At 49.5% G+C, this 22,368-nt stretch overlaps 1 protein-coding gene across 11 annotated transcripts in view; it reads right to left on the bottom strand.

Annotated features, from left to right (window-relative positions):
- Rreb1 (ras responsive element binding protein 1) overlaps nucleotides 1–22,368 on the bottom strand; it is a 170,011-nt gene that overhangs the window by 104,471 nt on the left and 43,172 nt on the right. For 3 of the 11 annotated variants that reach the window (XM_087181153.1, XM_087181156.1, XM_087181162.1), the window contains exon 1: nucleotides 18,534–18,779. The exons of 2 other annotated variants lie outside the window; for them this stretch is intronic. The gene's annotated coding sequence lies outside the window, so the exon portion shown is untranslated. Of the gene's footprint in view, nucleotides 1–17,883; nucleotides 18,046–18,533; nucleotides 18,780–18,824; nucleotides 18,978–19,481; nucleotides 19,831–22,368 lie in introns of those variants that run through there. 6 more of the 11 variants (XM_087181151.1, XM_021260698.2, XM_087181152.1 and 3 more) reach the window with 6 other exon arrangements.

The following is a 22,368-nucleotide window of genomic DNA, read 5'->3' as shown; positions in this document are numbered from 1 at the left end:
CTTTCCACATGAGTCCACCCACCACCAGGCACCCAAACCCTCTGGGTCAGGGCCAAGCTGGAAGCTGGGTGCCCTGCTGCCTGGCCCTGCCTTTCCTTTAACAGGACGTTGTCCCTCAAAGGTGGTTCACCGGGAATTGGTAGCCACTAAGTCAAACATTGAGCCAGAGGATGTGATTCAGCTTTTCAACAAGTCCAAGGCTGTAAAGAAATAAAACTGCCTTGTGTGTGTACATCAGCGAATAGCTTTAGGCAACTCAGAGATCCTGCCCAAGGATCCACCCTGTCCTTACTGCCGTGGGATGCACGCCCTGCCTCGGGCCTGAAGCAGAGTAAAGTGGGCCACGGTGGCCACCAAAGCAGAGGCCAAACCGTGTCCCCCCCTTCTGAGAATGTCCCCAAGGCCTCTGCAGGCAAACCTGGCAGCTGTCTGCTCAAGCACCTAACACTCCCAATGATTTACACAAGGGAAGGCTGACTTCTGCCCTACCCCACCGGCCCTATGTAACCTTCCAACCGTGTCATCTTCAAGTACATCATCTGCAACACCAAATTACACCCTGGGCTCCCGACCGACCTGACATCTCCCCTGACATCTCCCCGGGACCTCATCCCGTTTGTGCTTTTCCTGGAAGTGCAGATCCAGTCCCATGAGCTTCCGAGAGTCCTGGCCTTCCCATGGGAACTTGGCTCAGGGTCCACATGCACTTTGAATTCCTTTCATAACATAAACTCCCCGAAGGCAAGAACCACCATGCTCCCCCATGCCTGAACCAAGAGTCCCGAATACAGCAGTTGCTCAATGAAGGGTATTTCAACTGAAGTTGGAAGCAATCAAATAACGCTCAGACCCAAGCAAACTGATGAGAAAAATCAAGACCAGCGAATTAAGCAGTAGGAACTCTCCAGGTGCCAATGTGGAGGGAGATTATCTATACCCAAAAGAATAATTCTTGGGCTGGTGGTGTAGCTCAGCAGTAGAGCATTTGCCTAACATGTGTGAAGCCCTGAGTTTCATCACCAATACCACCACCAAAAAAAAGAAAAGAAAAAATATTCACACTGTAGAAAAGGGCTGTAACACTTCCTGGTTGGTAGACTGTCACTGTAAACACCTCCAAGCCTCAGTTTCCTATCTTTAAAAGAGAAAAAAGCAGCGATACCTCAAGTGGCTGTGACCATTACACATGGGCCTAACTGGTGTTTTCCTCCGCTACCCAGGATACCTGATGGTCACACATGCAAGAGGAACCTACCGGGCAGCACTTCCAGATGCCTCCCCCGGCTCTCCTACTGCTCCCTCAAAGCCCCGCTTCAGCTTACGAGTGCCTCGCTTTCTCCTAGCTCAAGATGACAGAACGTTAGAAAAACAAAAAAAGGTTCCAACAATGGCTAAAATCATAAAGTACATCAATCAGTTTCAGGTGATGAAAATGAGTAATGAAGCCCTGTGATCTGTCTAACCCACCGAATCGACGGGGGACCCTCTACGTTTCCCCACCCTCCCAGCAGGCTCCTTTGGTCCCCAGTACAACTTTGAAATACATAAAGCCATACCTATAAAAAAATTAATTTCCTTCCCAGAGGACAGAGGACTCTGAACACCTAAAAGTACAAGGGAATACTGAGTCTCTGCAGTAATTACTAAGCCACTAATTGTCTTTGGGGCCTGCTATCTGGCTTCAGTCACATCCACCCCAATTCTGCGAGCCTTGGGGGCACAGGGCTCTCTCTCCTGCCTGCCCATCTCAGTGAGGAAGACGAATCCACAGGGCCTCTGAGGAGCAGAGCTGTCACCTGGGCAGGGATGTATGCTGCGCAGGTGAGCAGGGAGCTGGCAATGGCCGGCTGTAGGGCAGCTGGGTCTCAGGGACAGATTTGGTTTCTGCCGGAGGCCTCTGAAGCTCTTCTGATCAACAGGACTGGGAATCATCCAGTCCAAGCCGGTGTCCACCCGCCAATGTGTCTGAAGGAAAAGTAATGAGTCTTTCTCTTATGAAGACTTCTGCTCTCTGATGAGCTTAAGTAAGTGCCAATTAGTAAAGTATAATTAAGGAAGTTTAAATATTATCTAATTGAATTCTACTTGGCTGTAAGTAAATGTTCCCACCTTCCTTTCCCCCCATTTTTATTGTGTAGTCCTGGGGATGAAACCTGGGGCCTTACACATGCTGCCCAAGCATCCTACACCACTGAGCACCCCGTCCCTCCAACTGCTACTGAACAATGCTCCAGGAGGCAGCTCTTCAGGTTGAGCTGGAAAACCTTTACAAGGTGGGCGGCGGGGGGGGGGGTTATTTCATTTAAAAGGGTGCCAGACTCTGCTTTGCTAAACAGGACGTCGCCTCTCCTGCCTAATTTTCTTACAGGGTGACAGTGTTCTCTCGGACACACAAGGCTCCTCACATCACAGCCCTGCTTCAAAGCACCCGATGGCCCACAGCGGCCTACACAACTGAGGCCCAGTCTGTCTTTCCGGGTCAACACCTCTCACAACCCAACTCAATACAACACCCCCAAACCTTGCCCTCAAGTGACCCTCGACTTCTTGCCCGAGCCTGTCCCCCAGTAAGCTTCAGCTTCTCCCCCTCCAGGTCCTGCCCTTCCCGGAAGTACTGTATGTGCTGCTATCCCAACCCTTCACAGGTGGAGGCCTCACTTCTCTCCCCAGCCACTCCCCACTTGCAGCTCCTGTGTCCAGGTGTGAGATGCTGGGGAGTTTCAGGGCAGGGACCCTGTTTTACTGAACTTGAGCTCACCAGTACTCGGTGTAGGTACTGAGGCAGGGTGGGTGACACTGGCTTGCTGATGGTGATATTCGGTATTTGAGGAGAAGAGAGCATACAACGTCTCCTGTTCCAGACTGCTTCTCACTACTCTCCTGCTGAAACTACCACGCCAAGGCTTAAATTCTCTATTTGTTACTAGTTGCAAAACACTCCTCCTCCAGCAGCCCACCCAAAACAGGAAACAGACCTTCAGGTACTCATCTCAGTTCAAGATCTGCCATTTCTACAACCTGCTCAGGTGCCATCCCCAAAACACTGAGGTGTGCTGTCGTCCAGCCCGAGAGGCTCCTCCTGCCCAGGCACCACTTAAAAAATAAAAGCAAGCAACAAATAACATCTCCTAGAGGGCATCTCACTCGGATCTGGTCAAATCTTAAAGAGATGGCTGGTTATCAGATCCATTCTGTTGCTTCCCCTACACATCTCTAGCACCATAGATCATTCAGTCTCTGAGGGTCGCCCCAGAGGATAATTATACCAACTTGACAAGATAATAAGAAAGTAACAATAACCTAGTACAACATAAAACAATGGCCCTGTTTTCCAAGGCACTGGCCTTGCAGAAATCCAAAGCAAAAACAAACTTCCCAGACATATGGCATGCTGTTTCCAGTTAAAAGTGGCCAACACATGAGACTTCCTTTGCAACAGGGCTCTGGCACTCTCTGTGAGTTAAAAGGGGGGAAAGGTACAGAGAGGAGAGCCTCCCGCTACCTATGCCACGGTCTCCTTTCCTTTCTGGGCATCTCTTGCCACTGAAAGACCACCTCCTTCCCCAACCTCACTTTTCTCCCAGGAGGGCAGTGGGAAGTCCCTTCTCAGCAGGATGTGCTCAGGGCTCCCCCAGCAGTGTGAGCCCCTGGCACTCAGCTGTGGTATCTCCCTGGCCTCCTCTCCTAGGGGCACCTAGATCCTTCCAGCTGGTTTGTGTCCTAACACTATCCCTGCAAGCCACTGGCTCCCTGAAGCACTCATCTCCCTCCCTCTCTCCCTCCCTCTCTCCCTCCTTCCCTCCCTCCTTCCCTCCCTCCTGTCCCAGAATGAAGGTCCCCAGTCCCAGGTGAGCTCTGATCTGCTATCTCCAGAAACATGGTGCCATATGCTTGTTCTTGCCCCTTGACGCGCACCTTGGGGAGGGTTCTGGGTGAAAAGTGTTTTCAAGGACTCTACTGGATACCACTCCATATCATGATGAAAATCATGGCACCGGGGCAGGCAGGTTTAGCATAGGCTCTGGAGTCAGACTTCACTGCCTAAATCCTACTTAGCTGGCTGCCTCTCCGGTCCAAATTCCTCCTCTCAATCAAGGGAAGAGTAACTGCACCTGCATCATGGGGTGCAGGGGTTGCGAGGCGTGAATAAAACGCCGCATAGAAAGAACTCAGGACAGTGCTGACCAGTGCCCGCTCAATATCACTACCATGCCCAGAGTTTTTCTACAGGAAACCTAGCAATCCAAACAGGTGAAGATGAAAGTCTAACAGCTTTAGACTGTTGACTTGATGTGGCAGCGGGGAGTCATGCGGAGCTAAGTCTACCAAAGGCAGAAGGCAAACTGGACTGTTTTGCTTCTGGTTTATCTGATGCAAAGCAAACAGAGACAGGCTGTGCCCCGTGATGTCCTTCCCCAAAGGTGGGCTGTAGCTCCCATGCTGTTTGTTGAACTTCTTTCAGTATACTCTAGACCGAGCCATTTGTAGTAGGAATACCCGCACCGCACTTTCTGCTGTTTCCGTCTGAACCTCTGTATATTCCGTGTTCTGCAGAGAAACGAGAGCTGCCCTGGCTACATTTAGACTCCTAGAGACCAGGTGAGGAATGAGCACTTCCAACACTGCACAAACTGTGGCAGTAATAACGTGATGGGCCACGGCCTCTGAGTGTAGCAACTGGACCAGCACTAACCACTCTGCCTCCCAGAACACACACACTCCCGTTTTCCTCAGCACAGTGAAAACCCGACACATGAGCACACAGCACCTGCTTGCCAGTGCAGAATGGAGTGACAGACACAGCACATCCGTGCCACCATTATGCCAAGAGCTGATGAAAAAGAAACAGGGGGCGGGGTGGACCCCAGTGGTAGATGCTTTCCTACCACGTTCAAAGCCAAGTTCAATCCCAACATCCCAGAGATGACAACAAAAGGAAAGCAAAACAGCAAAGAAACCCCACCGAACACAACACACACACTACTCCTCGTTCTAAGGCTGAGCTCCATCTTCCTGCGGAAAAACCCTCTGTGCAGCATGAGTGGCTTTGGGTTCACCGAGAAGGGACATATCACAGACAGGTTGAGGACGTGTCACACGCCTGGCCTAACTGGTGACACTCGGAACTTCTCTGAAGAAAGCTCACTAAACTTCCAAAGCATTTATTGCTTTATTAACTCATTTTGTGAATCACCTCAGGGGTTTTACATAAAATATATTCAACTGTCATTCACTTTATCTTTTTTTGTGGGGAAATTGAGACAGGGTCTGGTTCTATAGTTCAGGCTGGTCTTGAACTCATTACGTAGCCTAGGCTGGCCTCGAACTTGCAGCAATCCTCCTGCCTCAGCCTCCCGCATGCTGGGACTAAACTTAATCTCAACCCAACAGATGGCCTAACCTATCCAGAAGACAGGCACACGGAGCCATGTTAGTGTGTGGAACCCAGGCGATGCAAGACATCAACCACAGTGTTGCACACTCAAGTTCAAGGGAAACCAAATCACCAACACAGTGTGTGCAGTCAGGGTGATCTAGCACTCTCCAAAATAAGTAGTTACGGATGGGCTGACCAAAAGGGAGCTCACACTTGTCTGTCACTAAAACTCGGTACCGAGTGGGCTGCTGTCACCAATTTTGGATATTCCTTGCAAGGCAATTAACTAGGGAGCTATATTTATAACACACTTCTCACTACATGTCCAAATCCACACACTCTGGTCTCAGTGAGGGGACGGTTTCGGAGCTGACTGGATAGTACTTTCACACTTACATCTTCAGTATTTAAATTCTGAAATTGAAACCATTCACCCCAGTTTTAAGTTCTCTTCCCAGCAACTCCTTACCAAGCTACTTCAATGTACAAAGCGGGCGGGGACAAGATCTTTGCCGCTACCCCCTCCCACTCCAGTTCAGCTTATTTTATCACATATGGACTGGTTCTCATGGGATTTATGGGGATGCATCTGTGCTTCCAAGCAAGATATGGAAAATCCCACTCTCCCCAAAGTGGGCGCAGGACCTGTGCACCCGGTGCCCAAGGAGATGTTGGGGTTACATTTGCAAACTGCTGTCATGAAAGAGAGGCGAGTGTGGGGCTTGCTGGGGCTTACGTGAGGTTCTGGTGAATCATGTGGATGATGTCAGGAAAAGCATCCCCCACATCCGGGAGCTCTGATAAGACTTTCTTAGGAGACATCCTGACAGAGAGGGCCCGACTCAGATGCACCACGGGCACCGCTGTGCAGATCAGTGACCCTCAAACCCCAGCAGGAATCCCAACTGGGAGATGGCCCCAAGGGTCAGATTGCGTGCTGCTCCCTGAGTTGCAAAAAGCACAGGACAGCACGACAGCACACCTGCGCGCCAGCCCCTGTGCATACCGACTCAGGGGAAAACAGTGCTCTCTGGTTCCAAAGAGCCGGGACTGCTATTGAACAGCTCACACAGCAGAAACTCAAAGACCACCAGGAGTTCAGCAGCAAGCCTGCTGGGCAGTCAATCCACAGGGACAAGGTTCCTCTCCTTGGGGAAGGGTTAGACCTTGGCCTGTGGCACCCACAGATCCAGGAGTGGGCCCAGCACACAGGAAACACATGAGTTTCGTTGACTGAGTGAACTTTGCTTTCATATGGATCACCGGTCAATAAGACTGATGTAACTCTAAGACATTAAGTGCATCGGGTGGCCACTGAGGTCCTTTATGTCATTTCCAATTAAGAAGCAAGATGGGGCCGGGGATTTAGCTCAGTGGTTTCGCCGCCTGCTGCGCAAGCGCAAGGACCCGAGTTCGATCCCCGGTACCAAAAAAAAAAAAAAAGCAGCAAGATGGAAAATGAGGTCATGAGAAGAGTCCTAGGCTGAGTGAGGGGCCGCGGCAATGGAGAGAGAGGAGATAGAGCATTAGCTTGGTTCTCACGCAAAATCTCTTCCCGAGAGTCCTCTGCCCACAGGGCAGACACAGTCACTAAAATAAACACAAACTTAAACGTTCTTAAGATTTAGGTGCATACCTCATCTGAAAACCATTCAAAAGCCATTCCCATTAGCACCAGGAAATTAAAAGAAGAAAGAAAAGAAAAGGAGACTGGGAAAAAGGAAGCCACTCATTTGCTCCCAGGTAAGAAAAGAACTTGTTTTTCACTATTATCTAAGTACTTTTCACGTTCCATCTGTGCCAGGTACTTTTTAACCAAATAAAACATACTACAATGTATAACAGACATTGGGAAATGGGGAAAAAAAATATCAAATGAGACAGGGAACAAGAGAGGAGGGAGGGGGAAAGGAAAGAAGGGACAAGAAAAAAAAGAAAATAGAAGGGAAAAATGGAAACAAAGCTTTTGTAAATAAGGAGAAGAGGGCTCAAAGGGAGGGAGGCAATGGGAAAAAAAGCAAGATATGTCATGCACAGGTACAAATTCCCTATGATGAATGTCAGCATTATGTGTATCTAAAGTGTACCTATCAATTTTTGCTTCTAAAAAAATACTACAACTAGAAAAAATACTTTTAAGATGGGCATTGTGGGGCACGCCTGTGATCCCAGTACCTGGGAGGCGGAGGCAGGAAGATCCCAGTGAGTTGGGAGCCTGGGCTACACAGTGAGTTCAAAGCCAGTCTGAACTACACAGGGAGACCCTGTCTTGAAAAACTAAAATAACACAAAACTCTTAGGGAACAAACTTCATACATAAACTGTTGCTTAACCCCACCCTCTAATCTCACAGAACTCCAAAAGCCAAAGACCACGAAGCTCTCTCTTCCCTCCCCCCCCTGCTCCACCCAATCCCCAAGGCCAGCCTACCTCTCAAATCTCTATCAAGCCTATGTCCACTCCTTATTTCTATCTCCTCCATACTGCAGGCCACACTGGTCTTAAAAACTAGCCTGCTTACTGACCTTGCAAAAAGAAGGGAGATAACTAATATCTTGAGCCTTCTTACTTCCTTCTAGCCTGGTCTTCGTTCCACTGTGGGTAGGGGTGATCGTTAAAAATGCAAATCTCCCCCCCTGCCACCACTTGGCCCAGTACTTGCTATAACCTCCTAGAGGGGCCCCATCCAGCACTGGGGATCCAAGCCATGGCCTTGCACATGCCTGCAAGTACTCTAACACCAGGTTACACCCCCTCTTAAATTGTGAGATAGTCTTGCTAAATTAAATTGTCGTGATGGCTGTGGTGGCCTTGAACTTGGGGTTCTCCTACCTTGGTCTCCTGAGTGGCTGGGCATGCACCACTGAGTTCCTTAAGAACTCCAAGCACCATGTCCTTGTCCCTACCTACCTCACCAGTCATTTATTCATTCTTGCATTTTTGTCTTTTCTTCCCCCAAACACACTGTGCTTCTCTTACTGCCCTGGACACATCCCATCTTCCAACCTCAGGACCTTTGTACTAGGTGCTCTCTGAAGCACTTTTTTCTTTCTCTCAGCATCCTTCAGGCATAAGCTAAATGTTATTTCTATGGGTTGCCTTCTTTGATCTGCTACACAGAATCCCCTGCTGTGATGCTTTTCCTAGAGCTGCTTCCCAGCATCCTCCATACATGGAGGGAGGCCAAACCTCACTTCCTAAGTTTCTAGTGTATTAACTTTTAGCTCTTTGCACAGATAAAACATATATTCAAATATTTATTAAATAAATAAAAATCTGTAAATGTTAAAAAACAACATCATGGGATTGGCAAATTTGCTGGTGGAAAACTGCCTGTTTTCCAAGAGGAGAATCTAATACTGAATTGCACCTGATATAATATTTTAAAAAGTGGGTTGTGAAGCCTAGCTGAGCTCTTGAACAAGAAATGGTTTTATGACTTAAATATAAATCAAGGGAGCTGGGGGTGTTGCTTACTGGTGGAACACTTATCTAGCATGTAAGAGGCCCTGAGTTCAATCTCTAGCACCACAAAACATAAGACAGTACAAATAAAATCCAGAGATACTAGTTAGGCCTCCTTTATTTTATTTCATCTTTTTTTTTTTTTTGAAGCAGGGTCTTGATATGTAATCCACACTGACTTCAAATTCTCAATCCTTCTGCCTCCGCCTCCTGAGCACTGGGATATCAGGCATACATCACCATCAGCATGCAGCAGCTTCCTTTAAACTATACTTGGCCTTAAATGCTAAGTAGAACAGTTTGACCAAGTACATAGATGTTTCACTAACCAAGTCATGGGAAACCTGTTTGAGATGCTCACTGAACAGGTTTTTTTTGGTATTGGGGATAGAACTCAGAACCTTACGGTTGTGAGGCAGGTGCAGTGCCACTGAGCTAAATCTCCAGCCAATATGAAGTTATCTTCTAAAATAAGTTAGAAGCCCTACAATGACAGAGAAATGGGTTTTTAAAAAAATCTGTTTTCTACATCAGAGAAGAAAATAAACAAGCCTCTTTAGAAATTAAGTTAAAATATCATATCTGAATGCATCTGCCAGATCTAAGACTAAACTATAACTAGCAGGTAAGTGGGGATCGAAGTTGGGATCTTGTGCTTGCAAAGCAGGCAGTGGAACCACTGAGCTAAATTCCCGTTGGGGCTAAGGATTAAACCCAGGGCCTCGTGTACATTGGGCAGTGATGTATTTTTATTTTTATTTATTTGGTACCAGGGATCGAACTCAGGACCTTGCGCTTGCAAGGCAGGCGCCGGAACCACTGAGCTAAATCCCTGGCCCAGTGATGTATTTTTAATCAACTAGGGTTTCATCTTGTATAAAGGATAGCATGGATTACTACCATGCAGTTTATTTTCTCTCTTTTTTAAAAAATTTATTGTTTGGAAAAGAAACCCATTCATATGGTTTATATTATGTTTTGAAACGCCCATCCCATTTTCCTGGTATCTTCCCTAGTTTTGAAAATATATGTACTTCTTTAAAAAAGAAGTTAAAACAAGATTCAAGATGATCTTATATATTCAGAGAACTATTTTTAAAGTCTCAACATAGAGGAAGTTCCCCTAAAATGATTCTCTTTGTAAGTATGATCTATAATCAACTTTTATTGAGTGTACACTGTACACACACACACACGTAGAGAAAAGCTTATTCCCTATAGTTTGATTTGGTATTTTGTTTTAAATCCAGGGAGTAATGGAAAAAAGACAAGTTAAATTATACGCAGAAGTTAAATTATACAACACTCGTATTAACGCACACCACTAACGAAACACAACTCTAACTAAGCACAGAAAATGGGCCCACACACTGGCGCTCTGAGATGGAGCTCCGGTCTCTGATCTGGGTGCCCATCTCTCCTACTTAATGTAAACTTCAAACCAAGAGCCACAAGGAGTGGTTATAATTAGTAAAGGCCCCAGCGTGGCAGCTTTTGGAGCAACTGAATGTTAACAAGGTTTTATTTTCCTCCTTAAATTAAGTTGAGCCAACTTTTATTTTAGGATTTCTGAAATTTAAAGTCTTTCCCACAACTCTGCACCTAGCACCAAACCTTAGCACGATGGGTGTGCTTAAAAAAAAAAAAGTTCCTTCATGCCTATTTCCTTCGCTGAATCTATAGCGCTGTTTAGGCCGAGGCTTCCAAATTACATACGGCTCTTCTCCAAAAACTCTCGTCCTTATGCATGAGAAATCAACACATATTACCATGCATGTGAGCACCAACATGCAGTCTTTGGCTAGGTGCAGGGGATGCAAAACTGTCCCTCTCAGATAAATGACAGCAGACAGATGTGACAGATGGATGTAAACATGATTCTAGAAGGAGGACCAAATATTCCTGGGAGGAGTGAGTACTCGAGAGGTTTGAAAGAAGAGTAAGAAATGTTCTTTGCTGGGGAAACTGATGGGACCACAACAAGGTGCACAAAAGTAGAAAGAAATTACTCAGCAGCAGTGGTGGAGAAGATGAGGAGGCGAGAGCTGAGACTAGAGATTCGGTTTGGGAGCTGCAGATGAAGGTCATCGAACGCCAAGTGAAGGAGCTGGATTTCTTTCTGAAGACAACAAACAGGGAGCCAAGAGATGTTTTCAAGCAGGCAAACAACACGCGCTCAGGGCTTTAGCTTTGGAGGACGAGGCCCCTGGCAGCAGCGCGCAGGACGAACTGCAGTCAGGAGCAACTGGGGTCAGGAAATTCACTTAGGAGGCTCTGGTGACCTGAGGAGGGTCTGGGCTGAGGCAGGCCAGGCCAGAGACAGGAGCTGGAGGCCAGGAGGGCGGTTCCTGGCCCCAAAGGCTGGGTGGGCCCTGCATTTCAGATCCCTTTCCAGAGGGGAGGGAGAGGACTTTCATTTTTACAAGCACCTGCAGGGTGAGGTGTACCAGAAGGCTCCACTTGGGAGAAGTTGTAAATGGAGATACAGTTGGGAGTTACAGGTTTATAGGTGAGAGGAGAGGACAGAAAAGCACCCGAATGCACAAGGCGCCTGAGACTTGGGCTGTAAAGGTGGCTGCCGAGCCAGGGGCACCGAGCACTGGCAGGAAAAACTGGTGTTGGAGGGAAAAGAAGCTGCCCTGAATTAACAATGTCCATAAAGTAAGTAGGAGCCAGGCCACTGTGGGGCAACTGTGTTCACCGCAGGAAGCCTCTCCTTTCTGGAATTCTGGCTCCCTGGGGATCCCATTGCATGGCCTCCTCTTTGCCTCCTGCCTATGTGAGAGGTCTGGGGCCTGAAGGGGACACCGGGAACAAGTGGCACTTGTGGATGGCTCCTGTCACAATACTGGACATCTCTGTGCTGCAGTCCCCGGGTCCCAGGAACATAAAAATAATCGCTGTCTCCTTCCCTTCCTCTCATCATTCCCTCCCTGTCCATGGGACAACTGTCCAGCCACCCTGTCATGAGATGTCTGCACACAAGACCCCGGGCTCAGAAAAACAGCTCTGTAAAAAGGATGGTTATGTAAGAATTTTTAACAAAAAGTTGAGAAAACAAAATAAGCGAGATCGTAAGTGCAGAAACATCAAGCAAGTAGGGGCTAGTTCAAATACTTGAGAGAAAAAAAGGTATACTCCACATAACTTGAAACACCAGAGAGAACTGGCAGATGAGAGCACTAAGGCAGTTTCCAAACACCCGAGGAAAGTTCTGAAAGCTGTGCCACCTACCAGAGGACTTCTTGGAGCCAATGAATCTGGTTTGTTTTAAAAGCAGATGAGCTCTGGAACTTTCATTTACTAATGGGGTTTCCTAGTACATGAGATACCACGTAATGTCTTCCCCAGCCCCAAATTTTCTTTGAGACTTTGAACTCACCAACCAAGGTACCTAACGGGCAGGTAATAAAAGCTTCCTTGTTTTATGGATTTTTAGATCTCCAAAGGGAACACATGCAGTACAGGGAGCACGCTACTCTCTGTAGCTATCTATGACCGGTTCCTATACTTTGTGTGTGTGTGTGTGTGCGCGCGCACTGAGGATTGAACCCAGGGCCTTGGCCATGCTAGGCAAGGACTCGACCACTGAGCTACATCCCAAGCCCAGCTACTACTACTAGACTTTTAAATCAGGTTTCTCACTCTTGGCTCCCTAGGGCTGAGTAAACAACCCTCCATTGTGGGGGGGGGGGGGTCGTCCGGTGCAGGCATCTCTGGTCTTTACTCACTAAAGGCCAGTAGCACTCCACCCCGTGGCCCAGCAAGACACTAAACTAAGTATCTCCCTGCATTGCTAAATGTCCCCCGAGGGCGGGCGAAGCCACCTGGCTGATAGCCACGCCTTTCAAGAGTGGATCTCAAGCTTGCTGCCCACCTTTTCCTTAAAACCCATCGCTAAGTAACCTCATTAAGAATCTGTTAGTTCTCCTTGCTCCTGGGGATGCAAAAGGATAAAGACAGTGCTGCATTTCCTCCATTTGCACAGAAACTCCTAGGTAAATACTGCGGAAGGTGATGGAGTTGTGTAAAATTCTGGGAAGGAAATCCAGAGTGGATACCCACAAAACTTCCTGAGCTCAAAATATACCGCTTTCTCCCATATATAGATTTTGACTTTCTGGAACATTAATTTTACCCTTCCAACAATCCCATGAGGTAAGAAAGCTACGGAAGAGAGGTGTATAATCACATTCACCAACAACGATGCTGCAAGGGAAAAGTTTCCTTTTCAATTCCCTTACACTTCCAGATGCATCCACAGACAGAATTAACTGCAAAAGGCTCTAGCTTTGTTTCCAAACAACACACTGGAAGCAAGATAAACAGGCAGTAGTATATCTTTGCTGCTACATCCTCTGAGGCCAAGCTGATTCTAAAAAGCAGAGCTAGGCTGGAGTAGGAGTTCCGGGCCTGGAATGATCTCTTACCACCCCTCAGAGAAGGGCCCAGTGATGTGGCTGTAAAATAGTGTTGCTCTGAGCCTAAAATTAAACTTTGCAAAAGGCCTTCACAAAAGCAGATTGAAACTAACTTGGTCCAAAAAGGTACACTCAGATGAGAAATTTAAAAAAGTAACTCCACCACCAGGCATATCTGACATTTTTATAACCGTTCTACCCCACAGTCTCTGAAAAGAGGGAAAAGGATGAAATACCAAGCAAGCTCAGGGGAAAAACAAATAGAGCATTTAAAAGCTTTATCTAATTACCCCCACTGAGACTTTTTCTCTCCAGTCTGGCTGTCTGACAAAGCCAGTGGGGGATTTCATTCTTTCTCCACCCCGTGAGTTCCACCCCGCCCTCAAGCAGTCCTGCAAGCCTCAGGTGAATCCCTTCAGGAGCAGTGAGTCCTTCCCGGCCTACACAGAGGTTTTCAAATTCTCTTAGCATTACTTGCTTGAATCACACAGAACAGTCTCCACCCTCTCGCACTGCTTTGTCTGAGGCACTCACTGGCCAGCAGCCACCCCTACCGACGGGCAGACCGGCTAACCTGTGCCCTGCCCTGCAGACCCATGCTGAGCAAGATGCACCAGGGACGGAAAGAACAGTTCCCTCCTCCTCCCCGCCCCGGCCCGGCGGCCGACGGCAGACGGCAGAGTCAGTGCCAGCCACACTCGGGTGCCCTTCAAGCCACGCGGGACACCCGGAGAAACTGAGTAAAGCTTGACTGACGGCACCGCCCAACGAGGCTGCTAACTGGGCAAAGCTCCTCCCACCTTCCTCATTCTTCTACCTCGGCAGTAAAGAAAACACCAGCGGTTGCTTCCTCGCTGTGGTCTGCCTTCCATGTGGGAGTGGGGAAATTAAAAGTAAGTGATGCATTTCAGAAAGCACATTGCGTGCCTCCCTCTGGGTTTCAGATGGTGCACCTTCTACCTCTGATTTATGGGGAGCCCCCCGCCCAGGGCATGGCAATCACTCTCTTGCTTTCTGGAGGCCTGGGCTATTTCTATTCAAAAATCACTTTCTCAGTGTAAACAAGAGAGAAAAGAAACCGAAAGAAATTATTTACCATTTTCTTAATTACATTTGAATATGAGGAATAGGACTCCACGGGGCCTGTCTGATGGGTCAGATGTAACAAATGACTTTTAGGCAGAGGAACTTCTCATTCTACAGCAGGCCCTACTATCCAACCAAGGTGATGGGTGGTTAAACCGTGGCTTCCACCACAGTCCAACCTTTCTCTCACTGAAAATGTAATGCAAATCACAACTCTTTTTGTTTTATAACATTTGGCCAGTCCTTCAGAAGATATTCTGAAGCAAATACAGTTGTTTTTAAAAAGGTACCCATGCACTGGGCAGGATAAACTGAGCGGGGTGGGGGGTGACAGAGGAGCCATCTGAGACCTAATCTAAGAGAATGGTATCTCAGTGAAGGGGGAAAGAAAACTATTGTCCCCTTATCAAGAGAGACTGTCCTGCATAGTTTCTATTGATTCTGTATTGCGTTTCTATCTTCTCAGTGCAGATCTGCTGAATAAAGAATAAAGACATCACTTTATGGATTAGGTAGAATTTCCAAAACAAAACAAAACAAAATCTGTTATTAACATGTGAAAGGTTGGGAAGGTTTAACCTAAACACACAGGTAACAGACAAGACAAGCTGCCATTTGACACCACAGGGCCGGGCCAGAGAACACTGAAGTTCAGTTAAAGAGACTTACAAGAGAAAGAGAGGTTTAAATAAAATTACAAAACTAAAATCAACTTTCACATCCTACCTTCCCTAGGTCAAAGAACATGGAAGATTCAGAAATTAATTAAACCTAGTTAATAATGTAAAAAGGGAAGGACTCCCTTTCAAAAATGCTTTGGTTAATTTTAGCATCCTTCTGTTTAGCTGCTTAGCAACCCTTATCCTATGACCTTCTAAGCACCACCTACTTTTCAGAAGGATAATGAATAGAAACATCAAAAGGATTCACTTCTGGCTGCTTCTGGAGAGCATGTTTAAGCAATTTTTGAAGGAGTTAAGTTTATATTAATTACACCAGGCAAGAGTAGAATTTTTCAACTTCATTAGCTAAGAATTCTCCTTAGCTTATGAGGAGAAAAGATGTTAAGAAGTGAGCATATGATAGCAAATAAAAACTTACAAACTGACCTAGAAGTGGAACAACGTTGCAGTTCCACATTGAAGAGTAAAAAATGAAAGTCCCCTAGGAGAAGCTAGCTAGTGCCCGGCTGACAGCAGTCGGCAGCTGTTGATCAGATGCAGGACTAATGAAGTTACATTTTACTTTCCTCCTCCCACATTCTGTACCTGTGTAAGTCCTCAGGAGTCTGCCTGGAGAATCTAAAATGAAAAACCCTTCAATCAAAAGGTCACTTGGTGGATGATGTCGATGATTAGGAATGGCTGCACCACCTGTACCAGCACAGTCAGATGCGTGCTCGTTACACAACAAACACTTATCTGCCACGAGGGCGCCCAGCCTGAATTTCTCATGAGAAAGGAAGTGGTATCCAGGAAAATCCAGAGAATTATATTCCATGTACTACCAGTCAGCATCTGCAGCATCTGAGTATCACGTATCCAAGCAAATCCTCTAAAAACAAAACAGCCTAAAGGACAACTTAAGTGTAGCAGTATTTTTAAGAATGATAAAACTGAAAATTCATTAACCTAAGATGGAGAAAGGGGAACAATTAAATCAAAGAGCTCCCCTCTCCCTTTCTTTTGTAAAAACAGGGTAGGTTATTTTTTCACACATTTAAAACTTGATTAAAGCCATTCAAATGTTTAATTCATCACTGTAACCAAAGCTTTAAAACACATCAAAGCAGGACCCATCAGCCAGTACCCAGAAAGCTCCCTCCAAAGGGCAGAGGTAAAAAAAAAAACACCAAATTTTTAAAAAACGCTAAAACTAGTGGTCCACCTTTGCATATATTATTTGCAGAGTATTTCAAACCCACGCCTTCAAAAGTTCTGTGGACTCTTGAAGGAAGCCTAAGTTGTTTGTGTTTTTTTTTTTTTTTTTTTAGCCAAGCCTCTTAAGTCCGACTTCCGGGTTTAATTATGTCTGAGAAACCATACCTGCCTACCCGAAAAAGCACCAAAGCTAGAAGATGCTTTTCACAAGTGTGAAACAACAGTCTTTGCTCTGCCGTTCCCATTCCCCACCTTCTACTTCAATTCACTTATTTCGGAATACACACATGCACAGATCATTATCCAAAAGGGGGGGAAGCTCAGAAACGGGGACACACACCAGCAATTCAGCCTTCGCACAGCTTTTTGAACTCTGCTTCGAGTGACCACGCAATTTCCAGCATCCCTATCCAACAGGCAAATTTTCTTTCCATTGGCTTTAAAAGGACTCAGCTTAAACCTAAACTCTAAAGTAAGGACGAGGGTGAACAGAACTACAGAGGACAGGTTTTTCAGCATGCCAAAAATTCTACTTTTTATTCACCCTTCCCTCCACCACCACCGCCAGCAGCACCACTTAGCACCCTTCAAAAGAAGCAGAAAGCCCCCACCAAAGCGCCCGAAAAGTGTGCTAGGACTGGCTCTACAGCCGTGTAGAATTTCGTAATGGAATGTGAACTGCTCGTCCGGATCTGGGCTCACGTTCTATCTCCTAACCAGTAAGGAGCGAGGGAGGGCAAATCTGCTGAGCAAGGAGAACTACTTTCCTCCTCTTTTATAACCCATCACGGATGCACCGCGGACGAGGGACGCGAGCTGTACGCGGCGCCTGTCAAGCGCCCGGCCCGCGCCCCCCGAAACCCACGCGCGGCCGGGGTGGGGTGGACTGGGGGGAAGCGGGTCCCATCTCGGCCAAGACCCCGGCCCCCATCCAGAAAACACGCCGCTCCCAGGGAGGGGGCTGGCGACTGGAAGGACCTCCCCTGCTCCTTAGCAACCGTTAAGGTCGCAGTTTCCTAAGAGACCGCGAGCGGGGAGGGGGCTCGGGGAGCCGAGCGCGCGGGGGGGGGGTCCCCCTCCCCACCCCGCCAGCCCCGGCCTCCCCGCACCCTCCCCCCCAGCCACCCGCTCGGCGCTGCGGGCCGGGATGAGAGGAGGAAGCTAAGCCCCACAACTCGCGAAAAAATTGGTCCAGCGGGCGGCGGACAAAAGTTTCCGAGCGAGCGCGCTGCACAGCTGGGCGGCGGAGGGGCCCGGCGGCCGCCCCGCCTCGGATGCTCCGGGCCTCCTTCCTGTGCTCGTGACGGCGCCGGCCGCCGAGCACCCCCCCCCCCGCGATGCAGGCTCGCCCCACGCCGAGGGCCCCCCACGAAAACGCGCACCCTGCGGACGAGAGAGCCTCGAACAATACGAGTCGCCACGGCTCCGGTCCCCTCCATTCTCTCCGCGCCCCGAGGCGAGGGTCGACGCGACCCCCGCCGCGATCGGGCCGGGGCGCAGGGCAGCCCGAGGCCCCCTCCGGCCCGGCGCCGTCCGCCCCGGAGGATCAAAGTCCGAGGAGCAGGGCGCGGCGGATGCTCCCACCGACCGTGGCACCCCCACGCCCCGCACCCCCGGCGGGCACCCCCCGGCCCCGGCCGGCACCCCCGGATACCTCGCGGTGCTGGCGACGGCGGGCTGGCGGGCGCCGTCATCTCCGCGCTTCCCGGCCCGAGAGGGACTCGAAAGTATGTAGGAGAAAAGTTTCCCCTCCCACATGGGGGGGGAGGATGTCGGGGGAGAGAGGGCGGAAGATGGAGAGCAGCGCTGGGAAGATGTTTCTGGCCGGCGGTGCGCGCACCATCCGAGGCCCCGCGGTCCTGGTTAAAAATAAACTCGGCGGCGCGGGTCGGGCCGGATTCCTGCGCTCGGACGGCTAATATGGATGCGCATCAGGTCCCGCTGGCGGGGCGCTGCGGCCGCTCGCGCCGGGAGCTGGTTGGCAGAGCCGTGGCTCGGGAAGGGGAAAGGAGCGGAGGAAGGGGAGGAGGAGGAGGAGGAGGAGCGGCGGCGCGCGGCCGGAGGGAGAGGCTGCCCCGCTCCTCCCGGCGCCCCGGCCCCGCCGCCCCGAGCGCACGCCGCACGGCGTGGGGCTGTGGATCCTGCGCCCCGGAGGCGCGGAGTTTCCCAAGTACAACGCGCTCTGCAGCCCTCACCCTCCCCATCCCCAAAAAAGTTCTTTAAAAGGTCGCTCGGGCTGAGCCCCGGACATCCCGCTGCCACCCGAGCGAGGACCGCGAGCCGGAGCCCGGGGCGCGTACTTACGGCCCGGCGGGGCGCTTGGCTCCCAGGCATGATGCGGTGGGGACCGGTGGGCTGCGGAGAGAGGACAAGGAGAGATGCAAACTTGTTCCGGAAAAGGAATCAAAATGGCGTTTCTGGATGTGCAAAGTTCATCAACTCCGCAGTCACTTCCCCTCCTCCTCTGCTCCCACTGGGAGGGAGGTGGGCGAGGAGCTGGCGACCCCAGCGCCCCAGCCGCCGTCCCGGCCCCTGCCCCGGCCCCCCGCCCCGCTTCCTCGCCCGCACGCCCGGAGCTCGCTCTCCCCCTCTCACCCTGATAAGTAGACACATCACGTGTTGCTCCTGCGAGTCTCCTGGGGACGTGTTACAGAGCGGCCGCTGCGCGGCTGGGGGGGGGCGGTACCCGCCTGTCCCCACCGCCGCCGCCCCGATCTTAGCGGGGTGACCGCGGCTGCCATCCCCGGAGGGATGGAGGTGGCGTCCCCACCCCAACCCCCACCGCAGCCCCAAGTTTGCTTTGCTACCTCCGGAGGCGCCCGGGGCCCTGGAGAGCCGGGCCGCCCACCGGGAAGGGGCTCGGCGGCCGCCGCTTGGGCGCTGTCCCCAGGGGCCGGGCGGCCACCACCTCCAGCCACCGCGCCCCCTCCCCTGGAGCCCCCAGCAGCCCCCCGCTTTCCATCACTTTGCATGGTGTTTCACTATTTTAACGGAGGAGACGGGGCGACGGCGATGCCCGAGAGGGGCGCCTGGGAGGGCTGAGGGGGTGCCCAGCGGGGCCGTGGGGGGGTCCCCGGCCCGCCGCCACCCCTCTCGGGCTGGGAGGGGCGCCCCACCCGCGCCGTGTCCGCCCCACGCGGTCCTCGCTCTGCATCCAGGTGGGGCGAGTTAGGATGGGGCCGGCGATCGGCGGCAGCGCTTCACCCCGCCCCCAGCCCCACGCCGACTCCCTCCCAGGTTCGTGCTCCTCACCCCGCGCCGCGCCGCGGCGGCTCTCCGTCTACCAAGCACGCAACGCGCCTCGACGTTGGCCGCCTTGCCTTCCCCACGCCCCACAGCTGATGCTCCAGCGGGGACTGCCGGCCCGAGAGGGCCCGCGGATGGCGGAGACGCCTACCGCCACCGTGTCCCCACCCCGCGAGGGAACGGCTGATGCTGTGTCATCCACGTCGCCCTCCAAGGCGTCAGGGAAGCCACATGCAATATCTCTTTCTCTCAGAGGGCTCCTGTTTCAATGCTGGGAAGCAGGAGCCCTCCTCCGACCCGCTCTCCATCCCCGCGGCTCCAGTCGCCCTCGCAGCCTCCGCCCAAGTTATCCGGAGCTCAGGGAAAACAGGCCCGGCTGTGCTTCCTCCATGGAGGGGCTGGCTGACCTGGTTCCAGCTGGTATCTCTTCCTCCCCAGGTTCTGAAACGGGCTGTGCGTGGGGACTTTAGGAGCATCTTCAGAAAGATAAGGATGGTGGAGCTTGTTGAAAATAAACACCACCAACACCCCAAATTCTAAAGTTGAAAGGGCAGAGCATAGGACTATAGAATTAGGCAAGATGATGTCGCACAGGCAGAAAGCTGGCCAGGCTCTAGGTACGGTGACCTTTGACCCTGGCCCCACCCCACTGGCTCCTCCTCGAACCCTTGAACACCAAAGTGGTCAGCCCCACTGTGGGTTTTAATTTGAGGCCTTTCTTTAACTGGACTGTAGTTTTCACTGCTTCTGACAAGTGTCTGTCTAGGGAAGGGACTGACTGGATGGGTTCCGGCCAAGACAGAACTCTCTAGAACCAAAGAAAAGCAGTTGGACCATTACCTCTGACGGGAGATAAGTAGGCTAAACCGCAGCCCAACGGATTCAGCTGCTGTTTCTCTGACTTCCAGCCATCCAAATGAAGTTTTCTGAACCTGTCCCGTTTCCCAGGGTCCACTGTTTACTAAGGCAAATTCTACCCAGGGAAATTCGAACGGTTGCGGTTTTTTCCAGGCCTTCCCCACCCCCAGCCCTTCCCCACGTGCATTATCAAATGCGTTTATGAAGACTGCTCTGTCCTAAAGAGACAGGAGGTTTCCAGACAGCAGCCACAGTTCACACTCCTCCCAGCACTGGTCTCGGGCTTCCAACGGGGACTGCGTTCAGTCATAGGTTTTTAGTAGGAACAATATCAAAGTTGGAATTTTACTTGTGATTTAGCTTATTGTGTAAAATACATTGCAACCTCCAAAGTTACACGAATTTTCACAACAAATCAGTACTTCTATAATACCATCTAGATAATACTGTCAATCTAAAAGAGAGAAAACTTTTATTAAAAGTTGCTTTTTTTGGAGACAGGGTCTCACTCTGAAGTTCAGTCTGGCCTCAAACTGGTGGCCATCCTCCTGCTTCCTCAGCCTCCCACGTGCTGGGATCACAGGTGTGCGCCACCACACCCAGCACAAAAGTTGTTTTTTATAAATTGAATTTTAGCGCCAGGTGTGGTGGTGCACACCTATGATCCCAGCACTTGGGGGGGCTGAGGCAGGAGGATCACGGATTGGATTTTAGAGGTGAGGGTATAGCTCAGTGTTTAGAGCATTTGCCTGCCATGTACAAGGCCCTGGGTTTGGACCACAGCACCAGAAAAAAACAAAACAAAAAATCAGTAGAAAATTGGATTTAATCTGGGTATGGTGGCCCATCCCTATAATCTGAGCACTAGGGAAGCTGAAGCAGGAGAATCAAGTCAAAAAATTTTTTAAATGGCCCTAAGATCCTTATTTCTAGCTAATTAATAAATTTAGAAGTCAAACCACCTGTCCAAAAGATTATTTGTTCATATTTCATGCACATATTATTTATCCAACAAATATTTACTGAATATCTAATAAGTAATTTAAAAAAACAAAAGCATCTTATCAAAACTATGATGAGATCCTGCTTCATACCTACTAAAATGGCTATAATAATCAAAGTCAGGCTGGGTGTGGTGGCACATACCTGTAATCTTAGTATTCTGGAGGCTGAGGCAGGAGGATCACCTTGAGTTTGAGACCAGCCTGGACTTCATAGTGAGTTCAAGGCCAGCCTGAACTACACAGCAAGACTGTACTTAGCTATTCCTCAAAATGTTAAATGTAAGAATTCCCATAAGATCCAGCAATTCCACCCCTAGGTATATAACACTAGAAATGAAAATTTATGTTCACACAAAAATTTGTGCACAGATGTTCATAGCAGCATCATATTGATGATAGCTAAAAAACGGAAACAGCTGAGCATCCATCAGGTGGTGAATGCATAAATAAAATGTGGTAGATCTATACATGGACCATTCTTCAGCCACAAAAATCCCATGAAGATGATGCATGCAACATGGATGAACCTTGAAAACATTATGCCACATGAAATAAGCCAGACCCCAAAGGAGAGGTCTGATTTCTTTTACATCCAGAATAGGTAAATCCATGGACAAATGGGACAGTGGTTACCTAGGGAAATGGGAGAGAGGGGACCAACTGATACTATACATGGGGCTTCTTTGGGGGGGTGATACAAATATTCTAAAATTGATTGTGGTTTGGCGGCACAACTCTATACTAAAATAACACTGAGTTTAGACATTTAATGGGTGAATTTTACAGTGAGTCATATGTATCATGATAAAGTTGCTATGTATTACATATATGGAATCCTACTAGCTTCTATAGTGGAGAAGTGATACAAAAACTGGTAATTTATAATCCATGCCTTTAAAGAGCTGACAATTGAATCTGTATCCACAGGAAGTAAGAAATGCAAAGCAACATATACAATAAGTATTCAATCGACAAAATTCAGGTGTTCAAAGAGAACACTTTCACTAGGAGTGATCAGAGAAAGCTTTGTG

Source organism: Heterocephalus glaber, unplaced genomic scaffold (genome assembly GCF_053883595.1).
Source record: "Heterocephalus glaber isolate CG9 unplaced genomic scaffold, H.glaber_assembly_v1.0 deba00001472, whole genome shotgun sequence".
NCBI lineage: Eukaryota > Metazoa > Chordata > Mammalia > Rodentia > Bathyergidae > Heterocephalus > Heterocephalus glaber.
This window is presented reverse-complemented; position numbering and strand designations above follow the sequence as displayed.